The sequence below is a fragment of the Triticum dicoccoides genome, chromosome 5A, assembly GCF_002162155.2.
Source record: "Triticum dicoccoides isolate Atlit2015 ecotype Zavitan chromosome 5A, WEW_v2.0, whole genome shotgun sequence".
NCBI classification, from domain to species: Eukaryota; Viridiplantae; Streptophyta; class Magnoliopsida; order Poales; family Poaceae; genus Triticum; species Triticum dicoccoides.
Genome location: NC_041388.1, coordinates 451,682,239 through 451,690,243, shown reverse-complemented (window position 1 = coordinate 451,690,243; position 8,005 = coordinate 451,682,239). Strand labels below are relative to the sequence as shown.

General features: G+C 45.6%; 1 long non-coding RNA gene across 1 annotated transcript; it reads right to left on the bottom strand.

The window, feature by feature from the left end:
- Positions 1 to 2,138: 2,138 nt before the first annotated feature.
- On the bottom strand, positions 2,139 to 5,163 carry LOC119302241. The gene is made up of 3 exons (XR_005147424.1): positions 4,646 to 5,163; positions 3,993 to 4,429; positions 2,139 to 2,587 (listed from the first exon to the last, which is right to left on the bottom strand). It is a non-coding gene; the product is annotated as an uncharacterized LOC119302241 (long non-coding RNA).
- Positions 5,164 to 8,005: the final 2,842 nt, after the last annotated feature.

Genomic DNA, 8,005 nt, shown 5'->3' with positions numbered 1-8,005 from the left:
CCCGTGTCGTCCGGCTTCGTTGCCTTCCTCGACAATGGCTCCTCGTCCCATCTCCGCTTGGCTTCACGGTAGATGTTACAGATGCTTCGCTCATGGAGCATCGCGCGGCTGTTTGCAAAGAGCCGTTGCGGTGCTCCCGTTGTTTGGAGAATGGTCATCGTGTGTGTGGATGTTGCAACCCATGGCGTCCTCTAAGCTCACTGCCATGCATTGATGTGTGGTGCATGTCGCAGCTCGACGTCGTGCATCGTCCTGCTCTTGCTTCATGTGAGGGTCCGTTTCATCGTGGGACTTGGGTGTCTGTCGTCTCTGGTACCGCTGGCTCACTAACCTTGTCGGAGCTGATGTTGCAGTCCACTTTGACTGATCAGATTGTGTTGCTGCAAGGTTGTTTGGCGCGTGTTGGGAGCTTTTTAGAGCGAGCGGAGGCTGCTCTGAGTAGACTCTCCCTTGCGCCAGCTATGTTGCAGACCTCTCTGACGCCGCACTCTCCTTGTGCGGCCGGTGTTTTCTCCGCGGAGGATAGGAGGGTGGAGTTATATGGCTCCTTCTCCCCTCGTGTTGGAGACAATTCATCCTCGATGCCTACCTCCCATCCTATGTTGTCTTCCACTGAGGGCGAATCCATTGCCGTGCTTGTGGCTCCGGTACTGCAGGTCATGCCCGAGCTTAGGGAGCTATGTCTGAGTTTGTCAGTGGATCATATGAAGGTGGACACGTCGACGACCTCGAGCGAGGGACAAGATTCACCTTTGTCAAGTGAACAGCTGGAGGTTCCTATGGTTGATGATGCGAGAGGGAAGGCATCCGCGATGTCATGATGGATTGTGCTTGTTTTCTCGTGTTGTCGACATGGCCTTGGTATTTTGAGTCATCATTGCCGTTTTCTCACCCGGGGTTCCGTTGCATTGTAGAAGTGTTGAAGGTTATTCTTGTTGGGTGTTGGGAGCACTTGGCAGGTCATCTAAGTGGCCGTGGTGCTTCGTGTTGAGTGAGTTTGTCTGAATCAGTTTTCGCCCAGTTTTTCGTAAATTAATTGGGCAATTCTTTTCTTCTTAATTAATCGATGGGGCAATTCTTTTGCCTCCGTTTAAAAAAAACACAAAAACGACTCAGATTAGCCCATACCTCTTCATAAGTAAGAGCACGATAGTCATATTTTATAAATCTTCACCTGTCATATACATTTTTTTTAGAAACGCCCACCATATACGTATACGTTGTACATGAACGGGCGCGCCACCCTCCCGCGCTGGGCTGGTCCATTGAGCCCATTCATCCTTTTTTTTATTTCTGAAACTGCAGAAATCTTGTTTTTTGGCATTATGGTCAATCTATTTGGTTAAACTACTTTTACATGTTCTCATGTTGAGATCAACCAAAAAAATAAAATGAAAACGTGTGATGCCAAGATCGTGTAGTGCTTCTAGGAACAAGAAAAGAAGGGCGTGTGCTTCGGGTGAGGGAGGGTAAAAGAGCCGGGCTGCAAGTTGAGTTCGATCACGCATGCATGCAGCCTGCTCCTATAGCTAGCCAAAGAGCCAACGCATCCGTTTGGCATGCCTCCCAAGTCCCAACACACAAAGTGAATGAGAGCTCTTCTAGTAATCCTGGCAACGAGCGGTTCCTACATAAATCCACACCATGCGCCGTTCTCGATCATCTTGGTAGAGATCCAGAAATGGATTGAACTACTTGGCATGTGTGTGTGTGTGTGTGTGTGTCTGATATGTCACACGCTCGCAGCAATTCTTTGAGATATTGGAGATAAACAAACAACAACGATGTGGACTGTTCACTCGGGTGTTGCAAGGACGGACCAGTGGCTCGCTCCGCTAGCCACACTCGGTTGAGAGACTGATCCTCATGCCGAACGCCGAGTATTGATTGACCAATTGCTGGCTACGTCCACACTTTCCCTCTACAAGTGTTACAAAGAAAAGGTGTCTTTTGCCAAGCCGTGATGGTTTATCACCTCTTGGTTTGTACTAGCGGTTGGGGCGCCACCTGGTGACGCCTCGTGAGAGAAAGCTAAGCGGTGGTGGGAGGCGCTCCTTTCACTTTCTTGTTTACATTATCTATTGTTATTGCATCAGATTGAAAATATCAGGTGTATATTAAGCAACATTTAGCCGGGACAAAACCGGGATTTCAGATCACCAGGAACAAAATACAAAATTCATCACACACTTGATGGAACGAGTGACACATGCATCTTGGTGCTAATTAACATCACACTGATAGAGTACTGAAATCATCTCTACAAAAAGGAAAAAAAAACAGTGAAGTGAAACATGTAACAGCAGTGACATGCTCTGTGACCTAGATAACCAAGTAAATCAAGCTAATAGTGCAGGGAGAGATTCATACTATACTTTAGAGAGTTCCTTATTTCTTGCCTCTGACCATGCCTCCTGTGCTGCAGCTGTGTGCCAGCTGACGCATGCCAATACCTCTAGCTAGCAATGGCCGCTGTCGCCTCCGCTACAGCTAGCCCCGACAGCCAACACACAACCCTCAGCCACCGTGTCGATCTTCAATTCTTGAAGCATACATCACAGCACCAATTTGGAACCAAATGTGATATCTGTAAGAAGATATAGACAAGAAAAAAGAATTGTTAACTTCTTATGCACATAACACTCACAACTTGTTGATGACAGTAGAATTAGTTTTTCAAGCAGCAAGACCTTGCACACAAAAACTTAGAATAATAGTTAAATATTGGTGGAGTTTTGCATATTCAAATTCATTATGCTTTTTAAATGATCAGTTTCAGCAATTCACTCCAGTTTTAGGCATAGCTCTTATACAAACAGCAATTAATTGAATGCACGTAACATAGCAAAACATAAAACTCATTTATGCTCGTCTTTCTTTACTTTGAGTAGCAGATTGCATATCGTGATGTTTTTCTATTTCAGCTGACAAAGAGCATGTGTGTTCCAGAAATTAGCAATTATTGAATTCTCTAAATAGGTTAACATTGTTCTGTGTGTATTATTTATCCACACCTAGATGGATGACCTTATGTGTGTTCCAGAAATTAGCTATTCCTGAATTCTCTAATAGGTTAAGATTGTTCTTTCTGTATTATTTACCCACACGTAGATGGATGAACTTATGGTATGCTGTAAGAGAGAGAGAGAGAGAGAGAGAGAGAGAGAGAGAGAGAGAGAGAGAGAGAGAGAGTTGACACCAAGGATGAGACTATGCGAGGATGGTAGGTCGTCAATATATTAGCTGGCTGTCAATCTACATGTACCTTGTTATTTTTGAACTGGAGGCAGCAACAATGAAGTTCTATTTCAACGGTACTTATCTTGCAATAGCTACATGGATCATAAAAAAGAAGAAACATAAAACAAATCTTGTGGTGTTCAGCAAAACTAATAATTGTGCAAAGAAAGAACTGATGTCAATACAAGCAGAAATCGTACTGCATAATTGTTGATCAAAGGCATATATTCATCAACTACAGCTCCATGAAGATCAAACACAGATGTCGAGTCACTAAGATAAATCAGTTGTACTACACATGCAAGGTTTTCAATTCGCTATTCAGTTCATGAATGTTTCAGTGTGCACACACATGTTTCACTAACTTTTAATGGGTTAAAACAAAAACATTGCATCATTTTGATTTTCACGAAACCAAAAAGTATGTGCGTTTTGCACAGGAAACAACATACTTGCATTTATATTGTCCGAAAAAAAAGAAAATTGGATAGTATTGACCATTGAATCCTAGTAAGGCATATTTAAACAAATGACCGTAGCAATACAATAGCATTACCAAAGAAAATCAACGGACATGCTCCTCTAGATCCACACATAAAAAAACTTCCAGTGAGCTCAGACTTCATGCAGTTGAAAAAGTAGCTTCCAATTTAAAGTGATTTTACATGACATTGCTACTAAATCCTCTTTTGCTAAAATAAATACATGATACTGCATAATCACGAGCTGAGCATAGGCCTGCAACATTTAACCTCCTTGTTTGCGGTGGCGTCCTCCTTCCGCTGCTTCTTCCTCCTCTTCTTGCGCCGGTTCTTCTTCTTCTCCTCCTACCTCCTGTGGTCTGCGTCGCCAAGTTCCACCACGGTGTCCTTGTCAACCTCCTCGTCCAGTGACAGGGAGATCACCCCGGCAAACCAAGGTTGGCCTCGCGCCACCGCACCAAGAGATCAACGGTGTTGCAAGGAATATGGATCAACAACTATTGATTAAGTCAGTAGAATCAGAATATACAGTAGATGTGATTCTTTCAAGAGGTTAAATTTAGAAAATAGAATAGATAGCGATATGCCATTCTGAAAGTAAGGTCCATCTGGTGTCATCTTGGCCTCCAAACTGAGCATGCCCCGCTCTATGCAAACTATAGTATGACATTCTGAAAGTAAGGGCGATGTAGTCCGTAGGAATATTTCTGTTAGAAAAGGGAAGCTGCATAAGAATCATATCATAGGAGTATTTCTGTAGTATGTCGTAGTCAATCAAAAACAAGAATCATGAATGGGTTGTGAATGAATTAACTGACACTTGTACAGAATGTATATCAAATGTAGGAATAATTTCAGCACAGCAAGCCGGACTAGCTTCACACCATCTTCAGAAATTCACCACCAGCTAGATATCTGCTTACCTGGCCAAACGAAAGGACCCCACCCTCTCACGCCGGTGACCCGTTCCGGCCGCCGCTCCACCCAGCATGACAGAACCCGTCCTGCCGCTCTGCCTCCTCCCCGGCGCCATCGACCATAGGGACTCTGCCATCCATCTCCATGGATCAGGATTCATTATTGAGTGTATTGAGAGGAAAAAAGGGGTAGCAGACGAGATGAGAGGGGGTGGGGCTGTGAGGGAAGGGGAGTGGAGGAGGCGGCATGCGGGGGAGTGGCGGAGACGCCGGCGATCTGCAGCGTTTCATCCACCGCTGGGGCCTCTCCTCCCGCCGTCGGTCGCGACCTCTCCTGCTCCTGGTGCCTCCCAGCGTGGCATCCACCGGATCTGGATTTGTTGTTGAGAGGCAAAATCGTCGGAGACGAGGCGAGGGAGAGAGGATCTGGCTGTGAGAGAAGAGGAGAGCCGGTCGATGTGGAGCTGGCTTGGTAGAGAAGGAAACAAGGACGAGGAAGTTTCCTAGAAACTCATTGGCCACAACCTGACCAATCGCTGCATTTTTTTGGTAATGCAAGCTACCGACGTGGACACGACGAGCGAGCGCACATTGCGCGACTGCTAATGGGTTCAATTCTTTTCACCATGTGTAAACACAGCATCATCAATTAATAAAATGATCATGGTTAATCTATTGTCCGTCTCTAGTTACAATGACAACTAACACGTTATCAGCATTGCTTTAACCGAGAGCACAACGGCTACTTTAAATAGAACAACGATTATTAGATAACTAAAACCGAGCAGAGGAGGGAAGAAATAAGATGTGATCTCCAATTGGATTTGATGTACTCTTGTGCACGACAACCTATGTTGTTCCAGTGGCATGCCTTGGTCGACAAATTCTCCTAGGCACCATCCATCCTCCGACCACCATAAAGAGCCACCCACGGTGTAGTGCACGGGTCATCCCCGGCGATAGAGCCGTCCCTTCAGCCCAGGTGTGAGCCCTATCGTCAGCAGTACCTGACTCAAGGCTATGGGCAGTTTTATGTAAGGCTCTTCGGATTTATGTGGCAACGATGGATGTCATGGTGGCATGACATTTTTTTAGTTTAGCCCAGGTATTTTCCTGAATCTCATATTATCACATGTGTCCCTATTTTATACGTCAGCGGGAGGTGGGAGGTGACAGCTGCGGCGGTGGGGATTGGGGGCAACGAGGTGAAACCCTAACCGTCCCCGCTTGGCTCTTATCAAACGGGGGGAAGAGCCGCGATGCTTCGGTACAGGGGAGAGACCGAGAGAACCGTGCAAGGAGCAGGGCCGCGGGAGGCCTTGGACTGCGAGCAGGACCCACCTCGTCCTGTAATTTTTACGAAGCAGCCCTTCTGATTCGCACATCTTACAACGAAAAGTGCAAGCAAAGGCCAAGCTCCATAGAGCTCTTTCATTTTTTCAGTGAAAATACCTTTTTCCACATCTCTGAAAAATCTAAAAAAAGTGCTCAGGTTGAAATATATTTTTAGTATACATGTATAGAATTTCATATATATATTCATATGCGATGTACACAAAAAAGACAAATACACAGATTAAAATAGGTTTTTGTTGTATTTGGGTAAGATATTTGTCTTTTTGTGTAGCATGCAAATAATACAATTAGTTGAGAAATTTTATGCACACTTGAAGAATATGCATACATATTTGTAGAAAAAATATGATATTTTTTTGAAACTTTTAAATATATATTGATATTTTTTGGCAAAACGAACGAGCTCCATGGAGCTTAGCCTTTGCAACGGTGCTCTCCATCTTACAATCCCTATAAGGGTAAAAAAAATATAACTGACTGTAGGTTTCACCTGTAATAATGGTAAATATAGGGTTCACAATAAACGGAGTTGACTTTCTTGCCACGTCAACTCTGACGGGTGGGCCTCATCTGTCATAAACACGTTTAAATCGTCCAAACCGGTCAACAACTAAAAGTTGTACTCCCTCCGATCCAAAAAAGTGTAGTGGTTTGAGTTTTTCAAAATTGAACTAAAACGATATTTTTTGGATTGGAAGGAGTATTTTTAGCAAAAGTTTAGCACTAAAGTTGTACTCCCTCCATTCCATAATGTAGTGCGTATATGAGGGTTCACGGACAGCCCGGGTATATAGGGATGATATGAGGGGTCCGGTTGTGTCACGTTTTTCCTTCTTTCTCATGTCCGGTCACTGACCGGGTGCGCCCGCGGGCGTATGAGGGATGGTTTGAGACGTCCGGCTTTAGATGCTCTTACTGCCATGTGAGAGGACGTCTTACCCATCTGAGCAAGTGCATGAGTTACTGAGTTCTTGTTTCTACTACAACAAGTTTTACCCGGCTCGAGTGAGAAAGGGGCGGCGGCGGCGGCGCTGCTTCGGCTTACTTTAGTGCTTGTAGTCGTCGCTAGGTGTGCTACGGATTTGGGTGTATTTTTTATTATTTCTGGTATTCGTTGTACTATCATGATTGATGATGAATCTCTACTCCTAATGGAGCAGTTGGTAGGATTGCGTCCACGGTTTTTTTTCGTCCCACCATTTTCGTTCGGTTTATTTTCATCTGGTTTATTTTCGTCCCACCTCCGACCGCCATATCCTCATGTTGGTTTTTTTACCCTCCCAATAAAAACTTTCCTAACCTTTTCAAACTTTCCAAACTAGACATGTTACAAATAGGCAGGATCCGATAACACTTATCAAACAATAATCATAGCAATCAATTCCAAATCCTAACTTTCCTAAATTGTCGATCCTCGCCTTTTCTAACAACAAATATATGCAGCGGCGTGGGAAGGCAGTGCCGTGGCGAATTTTATTCCGTCGACCAGTTTCCTTTAGTTCAACGGGACGACACTCTATCTTCTTCATCCTCGACCCCGGCCTCTTCGGACGTCAATGTGATGTCGTCGCTGGACAGAGTGACGTGCTGCTACTCGCCGGCCAATGACAGCTCTGTTCTTAGTGGGAACCCCGCCCACTGCGTCCTGGGCGGTCGTCCCGCCCCCGCGCACTGCCATGGTTATCATCTTCAACACGATACCGTACAACTTCCACAAAGACTACATACTCGTCGCCCTCGTCCCTCTCGTTTCATGCTCGCCTATCTCGCTGCCCGTTGCCTCTCAGCGGCGGCTACCCTAGCGGCAGTTGCGGAGGAGATGGATCCTCAATCCTCACCCGCCTCAAAATAGGCTCGGCGCCCTCCTCGTGATTTGTGGCGGCGGCCGCGGCACTGCCTTCCCACGCCACTGAAGAGGCCCCCAGGGCGGTCGAACACGCCTTTAGAGTCCTTCCGAAGGCACAGCTTGTCGGGGCAGCGGCGTGGGCAGCATGGCCGTCGTCTGGTTCA